We start from the raw sequence: 24,954 nt of genomic DNA on the forward strand, positions 1-24,954 counted from the left end.
AATACCACTCACTGTTTTGAAAAAAACTCTCAACTATGCCACATGGTATTACATACAAGTTAATTAACTCTTTAATGTGAAAAAGAAGGAATTAGGATGGGCATATTTATCAAGAAAAGTGCAAGCAAAGTATTCAATGCATAAACAAGATGAATTTTTTTGGAATATAGATTACATTGTAATGCAAAAATAACCGATTTGTACAAATAAAAACTAAAATAGAATTCAATATAGAAAAAGTTGATACAACCTAAAATTGTAGCATAAAAAAATAACAATGCCTTGGAACATTATATTTGTCCTATTTAACCCTTCTACACAAATTATACATAACTCATTACGATTGAAATGGTTTGAATAAATCATTTTATTAATTGCATTATGCAGGCTACAGTAATCCCCTTATTAGTCCAAAGGTAAAAAAAATGTTTGATTTATCCCAATGCTTGATTGAGGTGATGTATTTAGTGGGTGATTCAAGATTTACCTAAGTTACCGGTTCTTCCCCTTTTGGCCTGGGTTCAGGTTCTGGTTCTTGCCCGGTCCTGGTTCTCCCTGGGTTCTCCTTGGGTTCCTCCCGGGTCCTTCCCAGGTGGAAACCATGTCGAACCCAGGAGGACCTGGGTGAACCCAGGAGGATCCGCATGAACCTAGGCCCGTGGTTTCCAAAAAACAGGGCCATGGGTCAAAAAAACAATATAAAACAATAAAAAAAGACTTTTTAAAATAGTTTTTTAATAATAAGACTCTAATTCGCCCCTTTATGACTTTTTGAAAAAGACTTGAAACTTGAATATTATCCTTTTTGCAAATTATGAATATGATATTATCTTTTTTGTGATATATGAATATTTATTGGCATTGGCAATTAATAATTATGGATTTATGATTTATGATTTATGATTTATGTATGGAAAGTCACATTGTATATTTTATTTTTGTATGGATTGTATATATTGAACATATATATAATATATGGGTATATATATATAATTAAAATATATATATATATATATATATATATACGGACGAACTTGTACCCATACCCAAGATTTTTTTTTTGCCGAATCCACGAATCCGTACCCGAATCTGAACCCGAACTGGTAACTTAGAGATTTACTAATTATAATATCTACTTTGCAACTATGAGATTTGAGGAAAAAAAATAGGCTTATTATGACTCATTATATACAGTGATACTTCCTCATTAAATTTTAATATACTTTGGTTATTATTACTTTTCAAGAAAGCACCATTGTGATCCATAAAAAGGAAGGATATTCCTCATGCTTGTTTGTCAACAACAGATATAAATCTTAGTAAATGGAGAGTTTACATGATTAGAACTTGCTAATCATATAAATAGCAAGGAAATGAAGCACAAAGATAAAAAGCCATCTTGTAAGAGGATGCATATGTTGGAAACACGGTTGTTGTTGCACCAAAAGATCGACCTGTTAATGCCCGATATAACCGTGAGACTTAATGAATCCACGGGAGGCAATTCAGCCATGTCACAAACCCGGGCACTGTATTGCACAACACAAGAAGACCAAGGGCGCACACCTTGCAACAATGCCCCCCCCTCGCAAGTGGGGGGTTTGAACCTGTGACTCAAGCTTTGATACCACTTGTTGGAAACACGGTTGCCGTTGCACCAAAAGGTTGACCTGTTAATGTCCAATACAACTACAAGACTTAATGAATCTATGGGAGGCAGTTAAGCCATGTCGCAAACGCGAACGCTGTGTTGCACAACACAAGGAGACCAAGGGCGCATACCTTGCAAGAGCATATGCATGTAAATTACAGATCTTATTGAAAACTATTAGTATAAGCAAAGAAATGAGATTAGAGAAAAAGGCTCAAGTCTCAAGGAGAAAACACAATGTTAAATAGATAGATACGTTTACTATTACTACCTATTAAAGTTAGTATAACAAGCTCATTAAAGAGCTTCAACAACTACAACATATTTAATGGCCTACACCTAACTACCTATATTATTACATCGTTTTGCTAATAAATTTTAATATATTATTCTGACAGCTCCCATTAATGACTAAACTAGAAACAACACTGAGCTTGTTCCAAAATTTGAGAGAGTAACTCGGACCAAGTGGTTTAGTTTTTAAATCAACAGTCTGCTCCTGAGAAGTGTGAACATAAAGAAAATGTCTTCTCAATTTGCAGCTACCAACTATAGTGATGATGAATCTTAATGTGTTTGGTTTGAGCATAATAAACTAGATTTTGACCAACTTCAATACTCTCCAATTATCACAAAAAGTGTATTACTTTTCCATGAAATCACTCTTGAATCCATGGAGAAGATGTACCTAGTTGTAGACTGTAAATTATCAACAAATCCCGCCCAACTGGGGCCTGCATACCTAATCAAATAAAAAATTGTTGTCCTTTAATAAAATATGCCAAAGACGAGTACCTTTGACATACTACAAAACTCAATTTGTAGCTATTCAATAAGAGAGTTTTAGTTTTGACAAAAACCAAGGGAGATAACTAACAATGAAGCAAAGTTCAACTCTAATGGTTGTAAGATATATCAAGTAACTGTTGGAAATATTATCACTAATGTCAAGGGGATTCATGTCAAACAAGTATCATGGACAAGATTTGTCATTGACGTTAAGTAACTACATTAGATCATCAGATAAAGAAACGGCAAAGGATAAAGAAAAGCATTGATTGAACAATCAATTGAATAGCTACCTTGAAGATTACTCTAGCAAACTAATAAGCAGTTTCTATCATCATTCTAATATGCAGCAATTGAAGGAGTTAAGGAAAGGTTGGAGACAACAACTTTTTTGAGAACAAAGCAGTGGTTTATTAGAACAAAAGGTTGACTTTCTAAAGACAAGCAGTGACTCATATGCCACATCGACTCTCTTAAGACACTCAATTAAAAGAGAATTAAGACATAAGCATGACAGCAATGAAGGTAATAAACAAAAGCAGCAAACAAATAATAATTGGCCTCATGCTTATATTAAGAGTCAAGACAACGATAAAATGAAAGAACAATAACTATTGAAGGCATTGGTCATGGTTGTAAAGACAACAATTACAAGCAAAGGAAGCAACTTGTTTAGAAAGCAAATGAGACTTATGAATAATGGAGGAAGCACTTTGTTATTAAGAACAAACACAGATTAGAATAATACATTAAAGAAGCAACCGTTTAAATGACAAAGGCAACAATGACTATGTAATAAAGAAGAAGCGATTGTATGCAGTAGTTTATTATTAAAGGCAACGATGTGATGTCTAGCAGTGACACTTAGTATGAAGCGACCAACAACAATGAGTAGTCTTTAACAAGGTATATGGATAAAAACTAGAGCCGTTGATTAAGAGATGACAGGCTGACCATAGTTGGAATGTTTGATTTGTTTTGTGCTAGCTGACCATCCTTTTTGATATGTTTCAAGACATATTTTATTGCCCAGGTAAACTGTGTTAATATGCAGCAATGATAAGAAATAATACTGTTTAAAGTCAGTGCTTAATATCAAGTAAAGTATGGCAATTACATGAAGACAAATTTGTAAGGCTGTGATTACATAGAGACAGATTTGTTTGTTAATGATCTGTAAACTAGCAAGTTAAAGTTTTGCAAAACTTAATCCAATTACAGATTTAATTCCCAATCGTGACAGTAATGCGTGGTAATGTATTTCAACTGTTGAGATTACTGAAACTGAGTTACGTTTTTAAACCAGTTATATGTTTGATAACATTAAAGAGAGAACAATAAACTGAAAAAATTGAGAGAACAAGAAAGAGATGGAAGAGAGATGCAAACAGTTTGACAATGGAGTTCGTCCTTGAGGACTACGTCTCCGGATCTGCTTTATTAATGTCGCCAGGCCAAAACACGCCTTGTTACAACATCCAAGCTTTAAAACTTCATTCACAGTCTCTTTCTCTGCACTTGAAGATAATGTCTTCGTGCTTACAAAAGTCTCTCACAATTTCCTCTTTTCTTCTGAATTTTCTCTCCACCTGGGATCACCTGAATAACTTTACAAAATTCCTCCTTTCGGAATGAATTTACAAAAGCCATACCCCCCTTTAAATACATAAAAATTTCTAAATTGGGGGAAAAACCACAAAATAACCCCTTTTACCCTTATTTGTTTTCGGGCTTAACAAATAACAAAAGTCGTTATATTATTTAGGGGTTGGTTTTAGCAATAATCCCTTATTTAAATAAAATTGTCGGCTAAACAAACCTTAAAATCAGCATACACCACGTATATATATAAAGTGCTTTAATAGTGCAATGTCGGTATATGATTTTGGGTGGCGGGAGGTTACAGGTTTGACCCCCGCTACCACCGTTTAACTCAAACTGCGGTTGTATCAAATATAAATGCAAACGGCCGCCTACTAATAGTAAAGCCTGTTGTCCTCATTTTTGTTTTCAAAAATGAAGGACCATTACATGAAATTTTTGTGAAAAAATGAAAAAATTTACTCTATGGCACACTTCCCGAGGCAGAATTTTCACTAATCCTTGGACTGGCTTAATCCTCAATCCATCCCCAAGCTACGTTTCAAATTTCGTCGCGTTTCGAGTCCATTTGCTATGTTTTTGCTTCAATGTAGGGGAATTTTTCAATGATTACCAGTAACTGGTAATTTGTTTTTCAAAACCCCCTTGAAGCTTTTAGGCTTGTAGGGGAATTTTTCTCCAACTGCAAGTTTTTATAAAACTTGTAATGGGGGTTTTAAAACCCCCATTACCAGTAGCTTCACTTTAAGTGTTTAAAAACTTGTAAATGAGATTTTAAAACCCCTTTACATGTCTTTATAGCTTAAAGTTGTTTTTATAATGTTAAAATAAAACTTGTAAATGGGATTTTAAAACCCCTTTACATGTTTTAAGTGAAATCACTTGTAAAGGGAATTCTATTTCCCTATTACAAATAATTTTACTTGTAATTTCTTTTCTAAAACCCGATTTTGCTCATAAAGTGCTTTTTTGAGGATTTTAAACTTGTAATTACATTTTTAAAACCCGATTTTCATTGTTTCATGCATTTTAAACTTGCTATTTGTTCCAAAAAACCCGAATTGCAAGGAAAAACATGTTTTTTGAGGATTTTTAGCAAATTTTTGTGGAGATTTTTTGGGAGATAGAAGGCGTTTTGGATTCCTCCCTATTTTTATGCATTTTCAAACACCTTTCACGCCACATGGAGGTTAAGATTGCTGGTTTTTAGCTTTATAACAGCAAACACGTTTTTGCCAAAAAACCACGTTTTTCTTCATTAAAAATGCCACGAATCAGCAATGTTATGAATTGTTTTGGCTTGGTATGCTAAGGTATTGAGGTTAGAAAGAGTCTTGGCCATTTTCCATGCCATTTCTCATGCATTTGCTGCCACGTTTTTCAGTTTTGGGCATTTTTTCAAAAACGTGGCTAGGGTTTTGGAATACGGTTTATTTCTTTTTAAGAGATATTCTTCTTTATTTCAAAGATTGATCATCTTTTGGAGAGGCATTTTCAAATTGGAGCAAGGTAAGATTTATTTTCTTCTTGTTTCATTTTTCTTGTTTTCTTGTTTTGTTGTTTCTCCTTTCTAGTTGTAAATTTGTAAATGGTTGGTTCTTCCCTAAAATCGGTTGTTATGAGAGGAAATTCCCCATTTTACAAATAAATTTGTAAAGTAAAGTTGTTCTTCCCCTTTGGAATTTCTCTTTCTTTACTTGCATTCGGGTTTTAAAAACCCGATTGCAAGTAAGAGGAAAATTAGTGTTCTTCCCTTTTTGGACAAAGACTTAATCTTCTTTGGTCCAAAAATCAAGTTTCAAAATAAGAAAGATGTGATCTTCCCAAATTTGCAAAGAGATTTGCAAGTGTAAAGAGTTCTACCTCTTGATGTGTTCTTCCCAATCATTTGCAAGAGGAATGTTTTGATGTGTTCTTCCCTTTTTGGACAAAGACTTAACCTTCTTTAGTCCAAAAATCAAGCTTCAATGATTAAAAAATCAAGTTCTTCCCATTTTCTTGAAGATGATCTTCTCAAAATTTTTTCATATTCGTTTCCATCATCCGTGCATACCATTTCATCCACTCATTTTACACTTTCATTCATTTTCCCCATTTAAAGTCTACTTGCGGTCAGCCATCCAGAACCCGAAATTGGTCCAAAAAGCACTCAAAAAACACTTGAAAATGAGTTCTAAAGGTCCAATTACAAGTGCAAACTTGTGTTTACCCATTACACATATGAAGTTGCATGTTTGTTCCCTGCAAATGCAAGTAATGCTCTTGTTTTTCCCACACATGTAATGCAGCTTCCAAAACCCAAAATTCACTTGTGAGCCCATTTTTGCATCAATTTATCCCTTCCCTTGTCAATCCGGTTTGCACACACGATCTACCAAATCAATGGATTAAGGCATGGGCCTTATTTTGCAAGAAGATTTCAAGAATGAAGGATGATACAAAGAAGAGATACAACAACAATTCATGGTTGAGAGCATAGAATGCTTTCAAGACAAAGATGGTCATGACATGAAAAGAGGAAGGCAGCCCGTTCCCTCTTGAAAAGCTAGTACTACCCCAAGCAAGAAGACAAGGATGCAAGTTCCCGTTCCGGTTCAAGATGTCTTTACCAATCTATAATACTTCGAGTTCTAGCATCCTGAAGCGACATGAAGATCATCACAGACAAAGGATGATGCAGTTAGAGTCGTGTCTTTAGACACATTGAATAATTTTAGTTATGCATTTGTAATTTCGTTTTGACAAGTTACATGTAAAAATATTTTTTGTAAAATGCAAGTTACACATTACTTGCACTTTTGTAATTACATGTAAGACAACTACAAGTTGTGTCCAATTAGGACTGTAGTTGGAATAAGTCTTAGTTAGTTGGAGTAACTCTTAGTTAGTTATTGAATGAGTCTTGGTGGTTGAGAGAATCTCTCAAGTTAGTTAGGATCCTCCCACCTTTTTCTCAAGGCTCCTCTTCTATAAATACTGGAGGAGTCTATTGTAATTTTTATCTTTTGGAAAGCAAGCAAAAACTCTGCCAAATTTACAGCAAGAAGTCTTTGAGCTTATGTATGTGGATTGAAAGTTTTTGAAGAATAATAAAGAAGGATTACTCAAGTTTTGAGTCTTTGAACTACATGTTTGAGTTTGAATCTTTTTATTTCTTCTATGCAAAGTGTTTCTAAAGGAGCTTAGTCCAATCTGATTTGAAGTCTTTGAGCTGCAAGTAGAGAAGATTAATTAAAATAGGAAATCTCTAGAAGGAGCAGCAAGTCTTTGAGCTTGCGTCTGTTCTTGAGAAAAAATTATTGTTTGTTAAGAAATAGCAGCAAGTCTTTGAGCTTGCATTAGTTCTTGTCTTTGTGTTAAAAGAATAAATTATTCTAGTCTTTGTGCTGTCGTCTTTTATTCATTGTAAAATTTAGTATAACAAAGGGTAGATAGGACTTCCAATATCAAGTCTTTGAGCTTGATATTGTTGTTCCGTCCCGAAGGAAGTGACGGAAGTCTTTGCGCTTTCAGGAAACTTCATTTCCTTTCTCTCATTTTACTTAAAAGTGGTTATTACTGTTCATATTCAATCGCTATCCTTTTCTGTGAAGAGAAAAGGATATTGTCTTTCTTAAAGAAAGAAGGAAGACTGTTGTAACATCCTATTTTTATTTCAGTTTTAGTTAGATAGGGGGAGCCTTCCCTTAATTAGGAGAGTTTTTACTCGTGTGCTGTGGTTGAAACCGCAATTTTGTATATTTCCCCAAGTGTACAAAATTTTCAACCAACAAAGCCAACTATGTGGCTCAACGGCGGAGGCATTCACTATTATCAAATCTCCCCAACAACATTTTGTTAAATCCCAATCACCGATGGTGATACCGAGGTGCCATATGGCACCACTTGGATCATTCCTCCCCATTGAGAAGCTTTTGGACCTCCAAAAGTTTGTTTTTACATACAATTGAAGTGAGGGCATATTTGCCTCACTTGTCCAGTATCATTTGTAGACCCTGTTGGAATTCTGAACATCTGACTCATCACAAACATAATGAAAAATGAGATAGAACTAATGACACAATCAACTATACATCCATCAGTATTCATTGTTACATCCATCATCCACATGGTACCAACTAGTAGAAAAAGAAGCAACAACACTGAACAAACTGATGAAAAGGAAAAAGTATCAACACTCTGGATCTCCAATACAGAAACATCATTAGAAAATGAATCTTTCAAGCCCTCTTGTGCCATCACTGGCTAAAGACTTGATTCTGCTTGCAACCGATCCTCACATTCTGCTGTCGGTGATACCTGAACATCACTAACTGTTACAGACATGAGAGTCAATTTATTGCTCACATTTACAATCATTTTCAAATGCCCTGTGTTTACAATTGATCCATCATTCTTCATGTGATGATCTTTCACAATGTTGTAATGTCCCCACTTTAGCAGTTGACCAAGTGTGTGTGCGTTAGCCTTGTTCTACATGGTCCCGAGGGCTAACGAAGGGTTTAAGGGGATCCTGGAGTGTTTTGGCCTAGTCATTTCCAGTTTGGGCCAAAACGAAGTTGATTTACTCAGTTTCAGGCATACTTACTATTTTTAGTAAGTCAGCAGGACATAGTGGAGGCTAGTTTTGGTGTTTGGATTTGATACTCCTCGGTGAGAGCTTTCCGACGAGCTATCACTCGCATTATTCGGAGTCCGATTGCTAATACATTTTAATGCCTGAAGTTTTATTAAAATAACATTTAATTTAATTGTAAAATATTAAAGTGTTACTCTAATATTTATTTTATGGGGATCTGTACCCAAGGGAGACATAAGTGAATATTTTAATATATGTTTTATATTGCTCATCTTTTATCCCACATTGCCGATGAGAGTTGAGTCGACCCTTGGAAAAAGAATAAAAGAAAGCGTTTGTGGCTTCATTAGGGGGTTGAATATGAGAAGAATTGGTATGTGTGAGTTGTAGATCCATTCTTGGCATTAGAGGACGTCTATCCTCTCTTGTGACATTCTAGACGTCATTCCCCTGGGGTTTGGCCTTTGGAATCCATTGCTATCAGCTTCATTATCAGGCAGATTGGGCGCATTTCCAGCTACAGGCAGATTTAATGTTTGTTCATATCTTCTTCCCTGCTTGTCCGATGCTTATGCCATTTTGAGGAGATGATTTTATGAAGATATTGGACCTGTTGAAGACAAATTAATATTGCTGCAACACTATTCACGTGGTTACTATTCACGCGGGTACTATTCATGTCACTGTAGCAGCAAGATTGAAAATGATTGCTGGAGTATTATGTCAATAATGCTGGAATAATTAGTGAGTTGATAATCTGCCATGTATTTGATTTTATTAAAATCTGAAAATAACATCTTATCAGCAGTTCAATTTTCAGTTTGCATATTGTTGTAGTTTCATTCTTGTCCATATTCTGTGATTTTAATTCCATGTAAAACAAACCAACATTTCATTTCCGGAGCCATAAGGGAATTTAAAACATTAAACGGAGAAATAAGGAGTTGGATGCAAACTGTTTGATAAAATTCCTAGCAGCAATTGGTGTGGTTTTTGGGCATTCTGGGGTGTCCATTTCAAATGTATTCAATTCCTTCCTTAAAACAAGTGATACTGATTGTGTTCCCTGTAGAAGATTGCTATTCTATCATATAAGTATGGGCTACCCAACACAATCCCATAGATATCAAGTGGAACCACATCAAATTCAACCTCATCTATGAACTTAGATGTTATTGCAAATCTTAAATTGCATTGCTTAGTTACTCGCAATCTGTTATCATTGCACACCCAACCTAATGGATAAGGTCTCTTATGTGGCTTAGTTTCCAATCCCAAATGTTTAACAAGTTCCTCTGAAATTGGATTAACTTGGGACCCACTATCTATGAGAGTATCAATCTTAGTGTTCTTAGAAATCACCCTTATATGAAACAATTCACATCTTTTACCATCTTCACAAACAAAATTTTGTTTAGAAGTAGAGGCACATGAAACATTAGTGGTAGAATCATTACCAACAAAAGCTTTACCTTTCAAACCTACAACTGATATCTTTGTTTCATCATCAGAATCTGATCCAAAATCTTGAACAACAACTGCGGTCTTCTGCTTTCCTTTGCGATCCTTCTTAAACCACTTTGGTTCTAATTCTGGATGCAATTTCCAGCACTTTGCTTCCTCATTCCCTTGCTTCTGACACTGTGAACAAGTAGGCTTTTCACCTTCGTCTTTCTTCACAGTAGCTGTTTTCTTACCCTTCTTATTGCCTTCAGGAGGAACAAATTCCTTCTTTGAAGTGAAACTTGCGTTCCTTTCACTTGCTTCAATATGGGTTGCTTGTACACACACTTCGTCATAGTTAGATGGATTAAACATCAGGATTGTATGTTTCAAATGTGAATGCAATCCACCTATATGCTTTTATAAAGTGTCTTGTGTATAAAGAGGGATACCAAGAGTAAGTGCTTTCTTCCTGAACACCTGCGTATACTCTTGCACCGTTTGTCCTTTACCCTGTCTTAGATTTTGCCAGTTCATAACAGCTTGTTGCATATAACCCAAAGGATAAAATTGTTTCTTTAAAGAAGAAGTAAATTCATACCAAGATGAAATGATTTTACCGTGCGTAGCAAGATCATCTTGAATCTTACTCTCCCACCAAACTAATGCAGTGCCTCCCATTCTAAGAGTAGCTAGCTGGATTTTGGAAGAATCATCCAAGATCTGCTGAACCTAGCAATACACTTCGATCTGCTTAAGCTAGTTATCTAGTTTTTTCTGCATTCAATTCACCATTATACATAGGCAACTCAAGTTTAACATCCACTTTTAACAAAGGTGTTTGTACAGGTTGTTTCTTTTTAGAAGTAGATGAAGAAGATGAAGAGGACAAAGAAGATGGGGATGGAGGTTCAGGAGGGTCACGACCACCTCCTACTACTTTACCTTTGTCTTCTTTCATTGAGGATTCAACTTCCTTCTTCTTTTTGTCCTTGTCTTCCTTTTTCCTATGTCTCTCCTGCCTCTCTTGGAAAAGAACATCCACCATTGCCTTCACTTCCAGAAAAGCTCTCTGGAATGTTTTCTCATCAAGCTCTGGAGGGTTTTATTTGGATGCCATTTCTGTTCGTGGAAAAGTCCTTCGTTTTCCAATCTCTGGATTGAACTCTGTAAGTGCACCTTCTCCTTGTTTCAGTTTCAACCTGGTTAACATTCACCACTTGCAATATCCTGCAAAACAGGCTCTGATACCAAACTTGATCTGTAAACTAGGACGTTAAAGTTTTCCAAAACTTAATCCAATTACAGATTTAATTCCCAATCGCGACAGTAATGCATGGTAATGTATTTCAACCGTTGAGATTATTGAAATTGAGTTATGTTTTTAAACCAGTTATATGTTTGATAACATTAAAGATAGTACAATAAACTGAAAGAATTGAGAGAACAAGAAAGAGATGGAAGAGAGATGCAAACAATATGATAACGGAGTTCGTCCATGAGGACTATGTCTCCAGGTCCGCTTCTCAATTCGGGGACCACTTTATTAATGTCACCAGGCCAAAACACGCCTTGTTACAACATCCAAGCTTTAAAACTTCATTCACAGTCTCTTTCTCTACACTTGAAGATAATGTCTTCGTTCTTACAAAAGTCTCTCTCACAATTTCCTCTTTTCTTCTGAATTTTCTCTCCACTTGGGATCACCTGAATAACTTACAAAATTCCTCCTTTCGGAATGAATTTACAAAAGCCATACCCCCCTTTAAATACATAAAAAAATTCTAAATTGGGGGAAAAACCCCAAAAAACCCCTTTTACCCTTATTTGTTTTCGGGCTTAACAAATAACAAAAGTTGTTATATTATTTTGGGGTTGGTTTTAACAATAATCCCTTATTTAAAAAAAATTGTTGGCTAAACAAACCTTAAAATTAGCATACACCACGTATATTTATAAAATGCTTTAATAGTACAATGGCGATATATGATTTTGGGCAGCGGGAGGTTACAGGTTTGACCCCCGCCGCCACCGTTTAACTCAAAATGCGGTTGTATCAAATATAAATGCAAACGGCCGCCTACTAATAGTAAAGCCAACTATGTGGCTCAACGGTGGAGGCATTCACTGTTATGAGAGATGTTGAGGGGTCAAATCTCCCCAACAACATTTTGTTAAACCAAAATCACCGATGGTTGTACCGAGGTACCATATGGCATCACTTGGATCAGTTAAATCAAAAGCTGTATTTCAAAAGGTGTGGTCCTATGCTGGCTTGAAAGGTGTGATCCATTAAGGAAGAGTTAATAATTTATAAGTGGCATCTTGGTTAATGAATTGTTGTTAGAAAAGAGTACAACATTAAGGTTGTATCTATTTGTTATGAAGAGGTATGCCTTTTAGATAAAAGACATATTATGAAGATATATATAAGATAGTGTAAAGTGTGAGAAGTGAGTGTGGAGAAAAAGAAAAGGTAGAGTAACTGAGATATTAAAGATATATATAATTTTATTATGAAGACTAATAAAGGGTTACCTCCCTTGGTGAAGAGGTAAGTTGGAGTATAAGAGGAGTTGTGGAATATAGTATCCTTTCAAGTGATGTGCAGATTTATGAAGATTTTACAAGAAGATTTATGTAAACTCTGTGAGCATAATTGTGAAGACATTATGAGATTTATGAAGAGGATTTCATGCAGAAATAAAGAAGACTTGGAGCAAAATCATGAAGCATATTGAAGAAGGTTTTTGTGAGAAATAGTATACCAAATTTATAAGAGTTTTTTAAGGAGATTGTAATCAGTTTTGTGGCAGATTTATTATCACCATAATAACAGCTTGAAGAAGAGATTTTGTGGAAGAAAAGGTTATCCATCATCCGTTGTAGAAGAGACATTGATAAGGTGGAAAGTTGAATAAGGGGTTGTGTTGTCACCTAATTCCCACATCGCCCCATCGTAGATGGGGACCCCAGTTTTTCACTTTTTAGGGTTTTGTAATAGCTTTGCAGTTTCGTAAATCTATGTTCTTTGAGAGTTTTGAGTTAGAGTTTTGAAGTCATCCTGAGCCCAAATAGACAAATCATGCTCAGAATCAAGTTTGAACATTGTCAAAGTGCTTAGAAGTTCTGAAGGATGAGGATCGCAACTGCTTTGAATCATTTTTGACAACTTTCTATTTTTAGAAATTTTTGCTTTTTTCTACTTTTTTGACAATGGCATATGGGTTTTGTTCCTTAGGTCATTTCATCTCTCCCTATGTCGTCGGAATTTGTAAAGATTGTCTCTAGATATAAAAACAAGGGCTTCAAAATTTTTGCTTTCTTCTAAGATTAGGGTTTTGTTCTTTAGGTCATATCAGTCCTGCCCATGTCTTCAGATTCAAGAAATTTTGCCTTCCAAGTGTAAAAAGGAATGGTTTGCTTTTTTTTTTTTTTTTTTCCCGGAATTAGGGTTTTGATCTTCATGCCAAATTATTACTACCTGTTGACGCGTCTAAAGTCGCAGAACTACGACTTCATCCGGCCAACGCAGAATAGAAATGCTAAGAATCCTATCCTCTCTTGAGATAAGGAAATCCCTAATGCTGTGCTAATTTGATCAATGGGGATAACCTCGATGTTTCGGTTATCAGGTCTTGACTATAGAATAGCTTAGTAGTTGATGTGTTTTGCTGGAAACACAAAGGGGACTTACGGTTAGACGGAATTGGTTTTGTACAGGTTCCTTAAAGTTTTACAGTCCTATATCATCTGATTTGCTTCTAATTGATGTCATTTCAGCTTGACTGGTAGGTTTCTTTAATAAAAAAGGGAAAAGAGGAGGGATAAGGATAAAGAGTGAATAAGAACAACTAACTAATTTAACTAAGACAACATATTTCAACACATAGACGGAAGTCTCAAAATAACTAGAAATTACTTTGCCAGCCAATTAGCACAACTAGGTAAAAACTAGTGCAATCATCTAAGAGTTTTGAATTTTCAAGCTATTAGATACGAATGATAGACTCTTACACCCATTCATCCAAATTTAATAACCGAACTTAGCACAAAAGGGGCTCAGACTAACCATGCAGAGGAAACAATAATCAACTATTTCCTAATGGTATGAACCAAGATTTTCCATCAAATACATGCATAAATAACTATTTGAAAGTAAATACAGTTGCAGAAATATGAAATAAATAGAGAAGAGGACCATGCACTCACAGTAAAACAAACACAGCTTTAACATCCATTAAATCCCATATATATTTCGCCAAAGTTTTTGCAACAATCTTTGTTTTTTGCCTACAACAAAGGAGGAACATATTCCTTTATATAGAATTCCCAAAAAGGGATGAATGGCCAAGATTTAAATTTAAACAAGTGGGCCAGATTTATCCTTCTTCAAAACTACCCATTCCCATAAATGGTAGGCAAAATATCAGCAACAACAAAAGTAGAAACAATAACTACCGAAAAGGTAATCAATAAGTACCCAAAAAGCTGCTCCAAAAAGTGCACATGCACGGGGCTCAAGATTTACAATTGTTTTGGTAGTTAGAAATGAACTTTATGTCTGAAAAGTGCTTTTTAAGATTTAAAAAGAAACTCCTACTTTAGGAAAGCACTTTCTCCTTTCCTGCTATGGACCCTTTTTCCAAAAATTCATCCTCGTTGTGCAAATACTCCTTCCAGATGTCCCGACCTGCTGTACGTTTTGCCCGAACATATTCCTAAAACCTGATGCATAGCTGAAACATCACCATGCTTGGAGGCATAGGAGGATGGCGTATTTTATATTGCATACCTTCCAAGTGGTGATCTACATGCTTTAACCCATCCTTCTAGTCGGACCGATGAGCCTCAAAACTTAATATGTCCATATGCAACCCACTGGCAAATTCTAGGTCTTCCATGGAGTATGCGACCTTATCAATTCTCAATCTATCCTCCCAGCTTGGTTGCACTTGATTATCGGGCAAACTATTTTTCCAGCCTAGGACCATTGATCTGAGGATCTTTCCACTAAGATCCCTCATGTTTTTCAAAATTTCCTCGCATTCCTCTTGCTCTTTATTAATGGTATCTTTTGTGTCATTCTTCATGTTGGTAGTCCAGTACCATTCCTTGAGGTGCTGATGTCATAGGGATCCAGGATAGTGGACAATGTGAGAATCTGCGTGTGGGTCCAAAAAAGAGACCTTATGAGGGGAAGAATTGTACCAACCACCTCATGGACCCTAAAACACTCCCTCTTTACTTCAAACAATTTGACAAGAATGGTCTCTTGGTAGTGGGTCATTTCCTTTACATCTTCAATGATCTGCTCTCCTTTTTCCTTAATGTCCCGAATCCATTTCTTGACGGCCTTGGCGGTATCACGTACTCCTTCAAACTCGATTGTAGTCCTTTGTGCCAATGCCAATGGGGGAACATCGGATTCAGGAGCATGTTGCAATGGTTTTAGCAGGTGATCAATGTATCCCTCAGCTTGCTCAGCACGAACTCGGTACATGTCTCTCTCAGCAGTCATTTCGTCGAGTTGTCTGAGCATATTCTGCACGGAATCCTTGAACTCTTCCCTTTCTTGCTCTTTGGTGGCTCGCCCTATCGAGATGGTCGTAATACTATAATCGGCCAATGCTATCTGATCTGCTGGCTTATTTGTAGGCGGGGTAGCGATATGAATGGTGTAGTTCCTCTACTCATCCTTAGTGATCCGGGAGTAGGTCTTGGGCTTTTTCTTACCTTTGGATTTTATCTCTCCTATGCGAGAGAAGATATCCTCCAAGTTGATAGGTGGCTTGACAGTTGCCTTCCGCTGTGCACGAGCAATTAACAAGTCTTGAAAGATGGTTTGTCCAGATGTTATTGCCAAATTCCCACTTTGTTCCCTGGAGGTTTCAACTGGCTCACTGCCTATCTGCAATTGATCGGTCATAGAAGGAACGAACGCAGTATCCAATCCCTTACTTATGGCTGAGTTTTCCCCTACCTCGTTGAACAACTGCCGAGTATCCCCTTGCGATGGTTGCTCTTCAGTTTTGTTGGGCTCCTGGGTGTCATCCTCCTTTTGTTCTCCCTCAACGGTGGTGTCATCTTTGCCGGAGCTATTCATATTCAATTGTAATTCATGCCGACTTCCTTGTGTGAGCTCACGCTTACCAGCCTCTTGATTAGGTGGAATTTCTCCCTCCTCAACTTGGTTCTTAGGTTCATTGGAGCCAACGATCCCTACCTTTGCATCTGGCTCACCTTGTGCCGGAGGATTATTAGCCTCGAATGTATCAACATCACTCTGGGAAGGCAGAGCAGGTATATAGTCAAGTTCAACAACACCATCTTCCGAACTGGGGTCCTTGGATGACGAACTAACTTCCGACCTCCTTATAGAAATCTTTTCTCTTTTGGTTCTTTTTGATGTCCGAGTCCCTCTATTGGCTCTGGCTTTCTTCCTCTTCTTTCCAGGTTTCTCAACCTCTTCTTTTGGTGCGCTTGAGGTTCCCTCTTCCTCCGAAGAATGGGAATCGAGACTGCCCATCAGATTGTATGTAAATTGAATCCCTTCATGGGTCAGTTTATCGATTTGCTGGGACAACTAGCGATCGGTATACCTTCTTGGAGCCTCCATGACCGCCTCAAAATCAGTAATTAGATCTTGAGACCAATCAATGCTTGGCAAGAGGTATTTAACTGCCTCAAATTCTTGGACTTGCAAGCAATTGCCATAATCTATTACTTGATCTGGGACCCGATGGTACTCATAAAGCCGCATTTGCTAGACACTTAGCCTAGAATACTCACGCCGTCGGACCTCATAGTCATCGGAACAGTTGCTCCAATAATCCTCAATTGATGCCTTCGCTTTGTAGCACCTGCCATTGGCTCTCTTTGCCAAATTGTCATGATCGAAACACTTCCTCGGGAAATGTTCCTATAGGCCATAGGATGGTAATTCAGCAAACGACTCCTTAGCTTGCACTGAATTTTTGAAATGCACATCGAGGGTACCTAAGATCATGGGGAAGGTGAATCCGGACTGTTTCTTATCTCTGAGTAGGCTGCTTGCTGGGTGTGCTTGCCTTGCGACTTCCATAAGGACTATTTTGTCTGTCAGATAGCGTGGAAGTTGGAATGGTGCTCCCTCAAAGCTTGCTATCCTGAGGTAAGTGAACTTGGGGAATTGAATAAACCATGCGCCATACTTCTGTATCAAAATGGTAGCCTGCTCTGAAAGCCTTATGTTCAATCCTCCTTGCATCAACCTGACTAGGTGCATTGTAAAGGCGTCATTGACACGCTCATACTGACCAATTGCGTAAGCAATATTGTTCTTTTCTCTTTGAGCTATGTCATAGTAATACAGTTGGGGGTAGCATTCATACACCTTTACCTGATTTGGCCCGTTCCCGATCTCACCTTTCTTGATTAACCTTGTCAGTGGCTGGTGTCGGGCAAACATGTAAATCAAGTAGGAAGTCATGGCAAAGTACTTCTTTTCTTCAAGCTCAATCAGTTGTGTATGGGTATTATCGCTGATGATCTGAACCCAGTCGAACTTGGACTTCCCGGCAAAGACCTTTTCAGTAAAGTAGAACATCCATTCCTCAAAAAAATTAGATTGAGGGAGTCCCATAACCTGGCTGAGTAGGGTGAACATATCGCCATACTCATTATAAAAATCACATCAAGGGGTCTTTTTACTGATCCTAATGCTTGAGGGCTTTCTTTCCTTGTACCATTCTTCGTTTATCAATGTCTTGCATTTAGCAGGATTCATGTCATAAGCAATTTGCGCCTCATCAATAGTTGTAGCAACAGGATTATCGGGAAATGGGATGTCAAATGCCTCCCCAATGGCCTCAGGTGTGAAATCAGCTAGCACCATATTTTCTAGGACCACTAATTTGGTCTCTGGCTGATAATGTCTGGCAGCCTCAACTACTAGTTCATAATTTTGCACGGATGGAGGGAAACCTGCTGCCTGAGCAATACCACTCTCCATTATCTGCCTGGGCTTTCCATAGGCGTTAGGAGAGTAGACCCTGTTCCTGAAATCCTGAATGTCTATGTGTCCCAAATCAGTATCACCTATGTTCTCCCATATGCTTTGGACTTTCGACTCCCTAACTCCTCCTTTTTGGTATTGGTACTTCATTTTCTTGCCTTTGCGAGGAATGTCAGATTTGGAGACCCGAGATGTTCTGGTTGCACTAGGTGTCTTTGAGGATTCTATTGCCAATCTAGGCATTCATCCAACACAACCGGACACAGATTACGAGACGAGATGAAGGAAGCGAACGGGTTAGCCAAAATAGAGGATGATGTTAGCACATAAAACCAATGATCAAATCGAATTTGAAAAAGCATGACGCTTCAATAAAAGAGCTTTGATTAATTGGAAATGAAATGCTATTTGAAACAGGAAATTAAGTTGGCTCTGTTTAAAAATTTGGCACTTGGAGTGGGCTCCAAAAGGTGCCACTTCCGACTAATTATGACAGTACGAGCAAATGTTCAATTTTGCAGCTGAGGGCTCAGGTGTTTTAATGATTGCCAATTTTCGCACTTGGAGAAGAGTTTGCCTAAGTTCAGTTTAGATATGGAAAATTTCTCTAAGTCTGAATTTTAGTTCAACGGTCAAGTTTCCTGGTAGGTTTTGCTTTTGAGCTATGTTTAATGCTTTGTAAAATTACAACCTACGAAACTTCACTCTCCAATCCACTGCTTAAACATTACGACCAGTTTTGCGCAAATTAATGATCTAAAGGAGAGAGTCAAATCTTACCTGGCAAATTGCCCAACGTAGGATGAACTTCGGAGACTTGGGCAGTGTTGCAAAATGTTGCGCCTTTCTACCTTTTCGCCTTTTGCGCAATATTGGACTGCAAGGATTTATGCCAGGTTGAACACCTTTCAAATTTCCAAAACTCTCGTTTTTGGGCTGGAGAGGCTAAATGAAAATGCAGAGATAAAAACCCTACCATGTGAATTCAGATTGGGAGGGCCTTTTGCAAAGTTCGAAGAGTTATAATCCCTTATGCTACCTTCACAACTTTCATGTGTCTACCGATTTGCGGGTGGAACCACTAAACGCAAACTTTAAACGTGACGCCATGACCTATGCCTTGTACGATCAAAGCGAAATAACGAAATGCAAAGACGCTCTGTCTTATGCCTTGCATGATTTTCCTCTTGCAATTTCAGGCAAAAGTAATTTTGAAAAGCTTCCAAGTTTAAAACTTAACGCCTCTCTAGCGATTTTCAGGTAAGAGGGGCGTTTTGCAAGGTCACAAAATTAAAACGCTCTTACCTATTCTCGCGAATTCGGTTGCCTGCCCAATTTCGGGCCAAAACGACCTTTTGCCAGCTTAATGATTTTGACGCTTTACCTCCTTTTCGGGGTAAAAACCCCCTTTGCAAACTTCACACCTTATCTCATTTTGGTAGGGGAGGTATTTTTGGCAAAACGTTTAAGTTACCCGATTTCACTTAACTAGCGATTTTCGGCTAGAATCGCCTTTTTGAAAATTTGCTTTATAAAAAGCGCCTTCCTCAATTTCAGGCTGATAATGCCTTCTGAAAAGTTTTAAACTTAACGCTTTTCATGATGTATTTGTATTTTCGGAGTAAAAGGCATTTTTGAAAAGTTTTGAAGTTCAACGCCTTACTTCATTCTGGAATTTTGGGCTAGAAGGCCCTTTTGCAAACTTCGCTTTCAACACCCATCTATGGTTTTTTGGCCAAAAGCACATTATGCAAGCTTTCAAGTTTAACGCCCCTCCAATTGACTTGCGTTTTTCGGGCTGGAGGCTCTTTCGAAAGGTTTTAAAGTTTATAACGCCTTTTGTGATTGACCGGCGATTTCCTTGTTTGCCTATTTTTGGGGCTTAGGGGAGTTTTGAAAAGTTTATTTTAAAAGTGAAACGCCCTTTCTATTTGCAATTTCGGGCTAGAAGGCCCTTTTGAAAAGTTTTCAAACTAAGCGCTTTACTCCTCATTTTCACCTAACTTGCCCAATTTCGGGCTAGGAGGATAAAATGAAAAGTTTGACGTTAAAAGCCAATTTCGGCCCTTAAACCCAGGGACGACTGACACTCTTTCCTACTTAGCCGATTTTTAGGCTTATGCTAAAACTTAGTCTCCCTTGGATTGATTTTGAACATTTCAGATTGCGAGACACTCTGCAAATTGACCCCCAGGCCATGCGACTTAAAACTAATAGATGCCCCATCTCCTAATGGTTACATAGCTCATTGGTTCGCTACTACCAGCTGAATTCTCGAAATGGCGGATAAAAAAAACAAAATCTTACACTGGGTGGGCTGAAGATTGGAAAAGAAACGAGGGGGACCCTATCGGCAACAGGGAGCGTGTGCAAGGCACAACAAATGGCGACTCTGCTGGAGAAATGCTTCCAGTCATTTCAGGGACGTTAGTCCGGATCGAACCCAGAATCTCCGGTTAACCACCACAATTTAGATGAGAAGATAGAGAAAGGTCTTTCAAAACCAAATAATGTTGCAGGTCAAATCGAATCATGCACTTATCGGATTAGCCAGTGTGTGCAAGTGAAGTTCATTCCAGCTTAGAAAGAGTTGAAGCATCAACGTTTCACTATGTCAAGTCATCCAGCGAGCTGATACTTCAAAAGCAACCTGGATAGAGCCCCGCTGCCAGCAAGCATTCATAGCCCCGACGGAGTTATCGCCTGTTAGCTCACAAAGATTGCTCTGTTTCCGGTAGAGGAAATTTTTATTTTCTTTGTTTGTTCAATATCGGCAGAGATGCCTGCATTCCTTGTGCCAAATTTCTGCTTGATATTAAATTGCGTTCCAAGTTTTTATTCTTGACCTTCTCTTCTTTTTTTTTTGGCATTGTAGGCAACGAAGCCTACACAAGATTGAGCGTAACAGTGGTCGCTGAAGCATAGCTTCGGATCTTATCATTGACGTAATGTCCCTTTGACAAACAACTAATTGTATGCAATTGTTAAAATGTATTTGTGCAGTAATCACGATGTCGGGGATGGGTTTTGACAAGAAACAAGATTTTGCGATGAAAGGCTATCTAAATCAATTCGACCTCTCTATGGGGTGCTCCGACAATTAAGCGTCCTACCCAAGCTAAGATCTTAGAAGCAAAAGGTTGCCAAACTTTGACGGTGTACACCAATGTCGCACAAAGAACACAAACTTCCTTTCAAAATGACAGAGGGCCTCAAACCAAAACAGGAAACAAACTAAACTAAAACGGGAAAGCGGAAAGACTACTCTAATATATACATAGGAAAGGTTTCAAAAGAAACCTAAGGCTTGAAGTAATGCTTAAGGAATTGACCGTTTACATGCAAAGGAACGTCCTCACCTGTTAGGGTCCTCAATCGGAATGCATTTTCTCCCATAATTTTAGAAACTTGGAAAGGACCGAGCCACAGATTATCAAATTTGTCATGCTCTCCTTTCCGCTCATGCGCTTTGTCCCAGCAGAGAACGAGGTCAGAAATACGGAAGGCTTTTACCTTTACCCTTTTATCAAACCAACATTTGACCACCTCCTGGTGCTTGGCAAAGTTATCAATGGCGTTGTCTCTTTTCTCTTCCAAATACAGCAGTTGGGACAACTTGGCCTCTACAGTGTTATCAATCCCCAAATACTCTTGCATGAACTGCAGGGTTGGAATTTTCAATTGTATGGGAAAAATAGGATCGAGTCCATATACCAAATGGTATGGTGAAGTTCCAATGGCCGACTTACATCTAGTGCGGTCTACACAAAGGGCGAATCGAAGTTGGGTATGCCAATCTTTCGGGTTTTTGTCAAGAAGTTTTTTGATCACTTGCAGGAGGTTCTTGTTGGTGGACTCAGCTAGACCGTTGCCTCGGGGGTAATAGTTAGATGAAAACTTTAAAGTTATCCCATAATCAAAAGCCCAGTTAGAAAATTTTAATGATGCAAATGCAGGACCATTATCATAGACTAAAGCATGAGGACAACCAAAGCGTGCAATAATGTTCTCTTCTAGAAATTTGATAACCGCATCAACATTGCATTGCTTTAAAGATTGAGCCTCGGACCACCTCATACAGTAATCAGAAGCGGTTAGAATGTACCTGTGCTGCACAGAGGAGAGTGGGTTGATCATATTGATAAAATCGAGGGTTCACTGGCCGAATGGTTTCCCCTCTACGACTGGCCGCAAAGGCATTGGTGGGGTTCGCTCCTTGGTTGCAGCTACCTGACAAATATGACAGGTCTTCACGTGTTCATGGGTGTCTCTGAATAGGGTGGGCCAATAATAGCCTGCCCTTAGGATTTGATGGGTTGTTGCCAAGCCTGACCCATGACCTGTTCCATACTTAGCGTGGAACTGCTCTATGATTTGACCTGCCTCTTCTCTATTTACACATCTCAGGCAGATCCCTTCGTGATTTCTCCGATACAAGACAACTCCTTACAGCATAAAACGATTGCTCTTCATCCTCAAAGCCCTTTTCTGCACTAGATTGAGGTGTGATGGACATTTTTGATTGAGGAGATAAAAGGTTATGTCATCATACCATTCATCTGGCGAGACTTGTTCTAGGAGGTACTGCTGGTGTACAATTCCTGAGCATTCCGACGCGAGGGTCTGCGTGAGAGCCTGACCTCTTACTAGCTTCATGGGCTGGATTTCAATATCATACTCTTGGATGATGGTCACCCACTTACCCCTCCTTTCGCCCAGCTCATTCTGCATCAGTAATGTTTCTACAGCAACATCCGACACTATGGCATGTATCTTACTTCTTAGTATATAATGCCGGAACTTCTTAATGGCCTTAACTAATGCATATGCCTGCTTCTCGATATTTGGGTACCTCAGCTCAACATCTTTTAGCGGAGTACTCATGAACGCTATTGGGTGTTCCCCTTCTTCCTCCTTTCGCTGAGTTAGAATTGTTGCACAGGTGTGTTCAAAAGCAAAAGAGTAAATGCAGAATGGCCTTAGATAATCTGGGCTTACCAAAACTGGTGCTTGGATGATAGCTTGTTTGATCTCTTCAAAAGCTTTTCTGGTTATCGGGGCCCATTCTATCTTGGCATCCTTCTTGAGCATGTCATTGAGTGGGTGAACTATTTCTGCAAATCTGGTTATAAATTTTCTGACAAAATTTATCTTCCCGAAGTATGACTTCAATTCCTTCTTGCTTGCAGGGAGGTTAATCTGTAGTATGGCCTTGATTCTATCGGGATCAATTGAGATCCCCTTTTCTGAAATAACGTGACCTCCAAGCTTACCTTCGGTCACTCCAAACATATACTTTTTGGGATTTAAAGATATCATTCACATGGTCTTCTCTTTCCTTGGAGAACACTGTCAGATCATCCATATAGATGATAATGCACCTGCCTGCCAGGTCCTTGAAGGCGATGTCCATGGCACGCTGGAATGTTGCCCCTGCGTTGATCGGACCAAAAGACATTCTTCTGTAAGCAAACACTCCCCACTTGGTGGTAAATGTTGTCTTCAGCCGGTCCTCGTACTCAACCATTACCTGGTTGTACCTGTTGTGACCATTTCACACATCGCCCCATTAAAATGGGGACCCCCTCTTTTTGCTCGTTTTGCTCGCCTTTCTCTCCACTTTTTAGGGTTTTGGTTTAGTATGCCAGTTGTCTGGACTAGGGTCAAGCCTTAGGGTTTCTGTTACTGTGTTTTCAGGCCAGAGTCCAGTCCAATTTTGAATTTGAGAGCTTCCTCCCGAGGGATACAATTTTGGAAATAAAGTGAATTCGCCAGAGGGTAAGTGAGTTGGTCTAGTTTCAGTCGGAATTTTGAATGCAAAGTCCAAATTTTTCTAAGTGTTAATGATGAGATTTTGATTTTTGTCCGATTGAGTGATTTTGACCAAATTTTGAAAATTTTGATAATTGATCCCGGACATTGGAAATGACTTATTTTTGCTTTGTGAAGTGCTTGAACTCATAAAATCATGATATTTTGGCCTGTAGAAGCAAAATCGCTCCTGTCCCTCAGTGAAGGACCGGAGCTTGTTTTTCAAAATTTTACTGTCCTTGCAGGATCAAGACAATTTTCGGATTGGAAGTGATAAAGGGAGGCATGTTCTTTCCGTTGAATAAAATTTGAAGAATTTCACAAACACGGAAATGTGCCAGGAGCAAAAATCGCTCCTATCCCTCAGTGAAGGACCGGAGCTTAAAATCCAACATTACCTTGTCCTTGCAAGATTTGAGTGATTTGACGATTTGAGGAGAACCAAGGAAGTGCATTTTATCAGTTGAATATAACTTGGAGGTGCAATCATGAGGAAAATTTGACCTAGAGGCAAAATCGCTCCTGTCCTTCAATCAAGGACCAGGGCGAACTTTAATGGTAGCTCCCGTCCCTCTCCCAGGGACCAGAGCGAATTTCCTTATAAGGCAAAATGTGGGCGAGGATCAAGTAAGTTTTGAGTTTGAGGCAAGTAAAGGTGGTGTAACAGACCCATTGAAGATAATTTGAAGATTGCAAAATGCCAGGTGAACTCCATATTGTCCTAGGCGCTCCTGTCCCTCAGCCAGGGACCAGAGCGATTTCTTCCTTAGATCAATTTCTTGCCAAGTTCGAACGAACTCCAGGCCAAAGATGAATGAAAGGGGGCACAACGAGTCCATTGAAGATAATTTTGGAAGTTAGCAAAGTGTGATTGAGCTTGAAAATGAAAATTCGCTCCTGTCCCTCAGCCAGGGACCAGAGCGATTTCTTCCTTAGATCAATTTCTTGCCAAGTTCGAACGAACTCCAGGCCAAAGATGAATGAAAGGGGGCACAACGAGTCCATTGAAGATAATTTTGGAAGTTAGCAAAGTGTGATTGAGCTTGAAAATGAAAATTCGCTCCTGTCCCTCAGCCAGGGACC

At 38.4% G+C, this 24,954-nt stretch overlaps 1 protein-coding gene across 2 annotated transcripts in view; it reads right to left on the bottom strand.

The window, feature by feature from the left end:
* The window catches only part of LOC131053990 (uncharacterized), a 344,360-nt gene that overhangs the window by 23,265 nt on the left and 296,141 nt on the right, over nt 1-24,954 (bottom strand). The window lies entirely within an intron of this gene.

Source organism: Cryptomeria japonica, chromosome 2, assembly GCF_030272615.1.
Source record: "Cryptomeria japonica chromosome 2, Sugi_1.0, whole genome shotgun sequence".
Taxonomy (NCBI): Eukaryota; Viridiplantae; Streptophyta; class Pinopsida; order Cupressales; family Cupressaceae; genus Cryptomeria; species Cryptomeria japonica.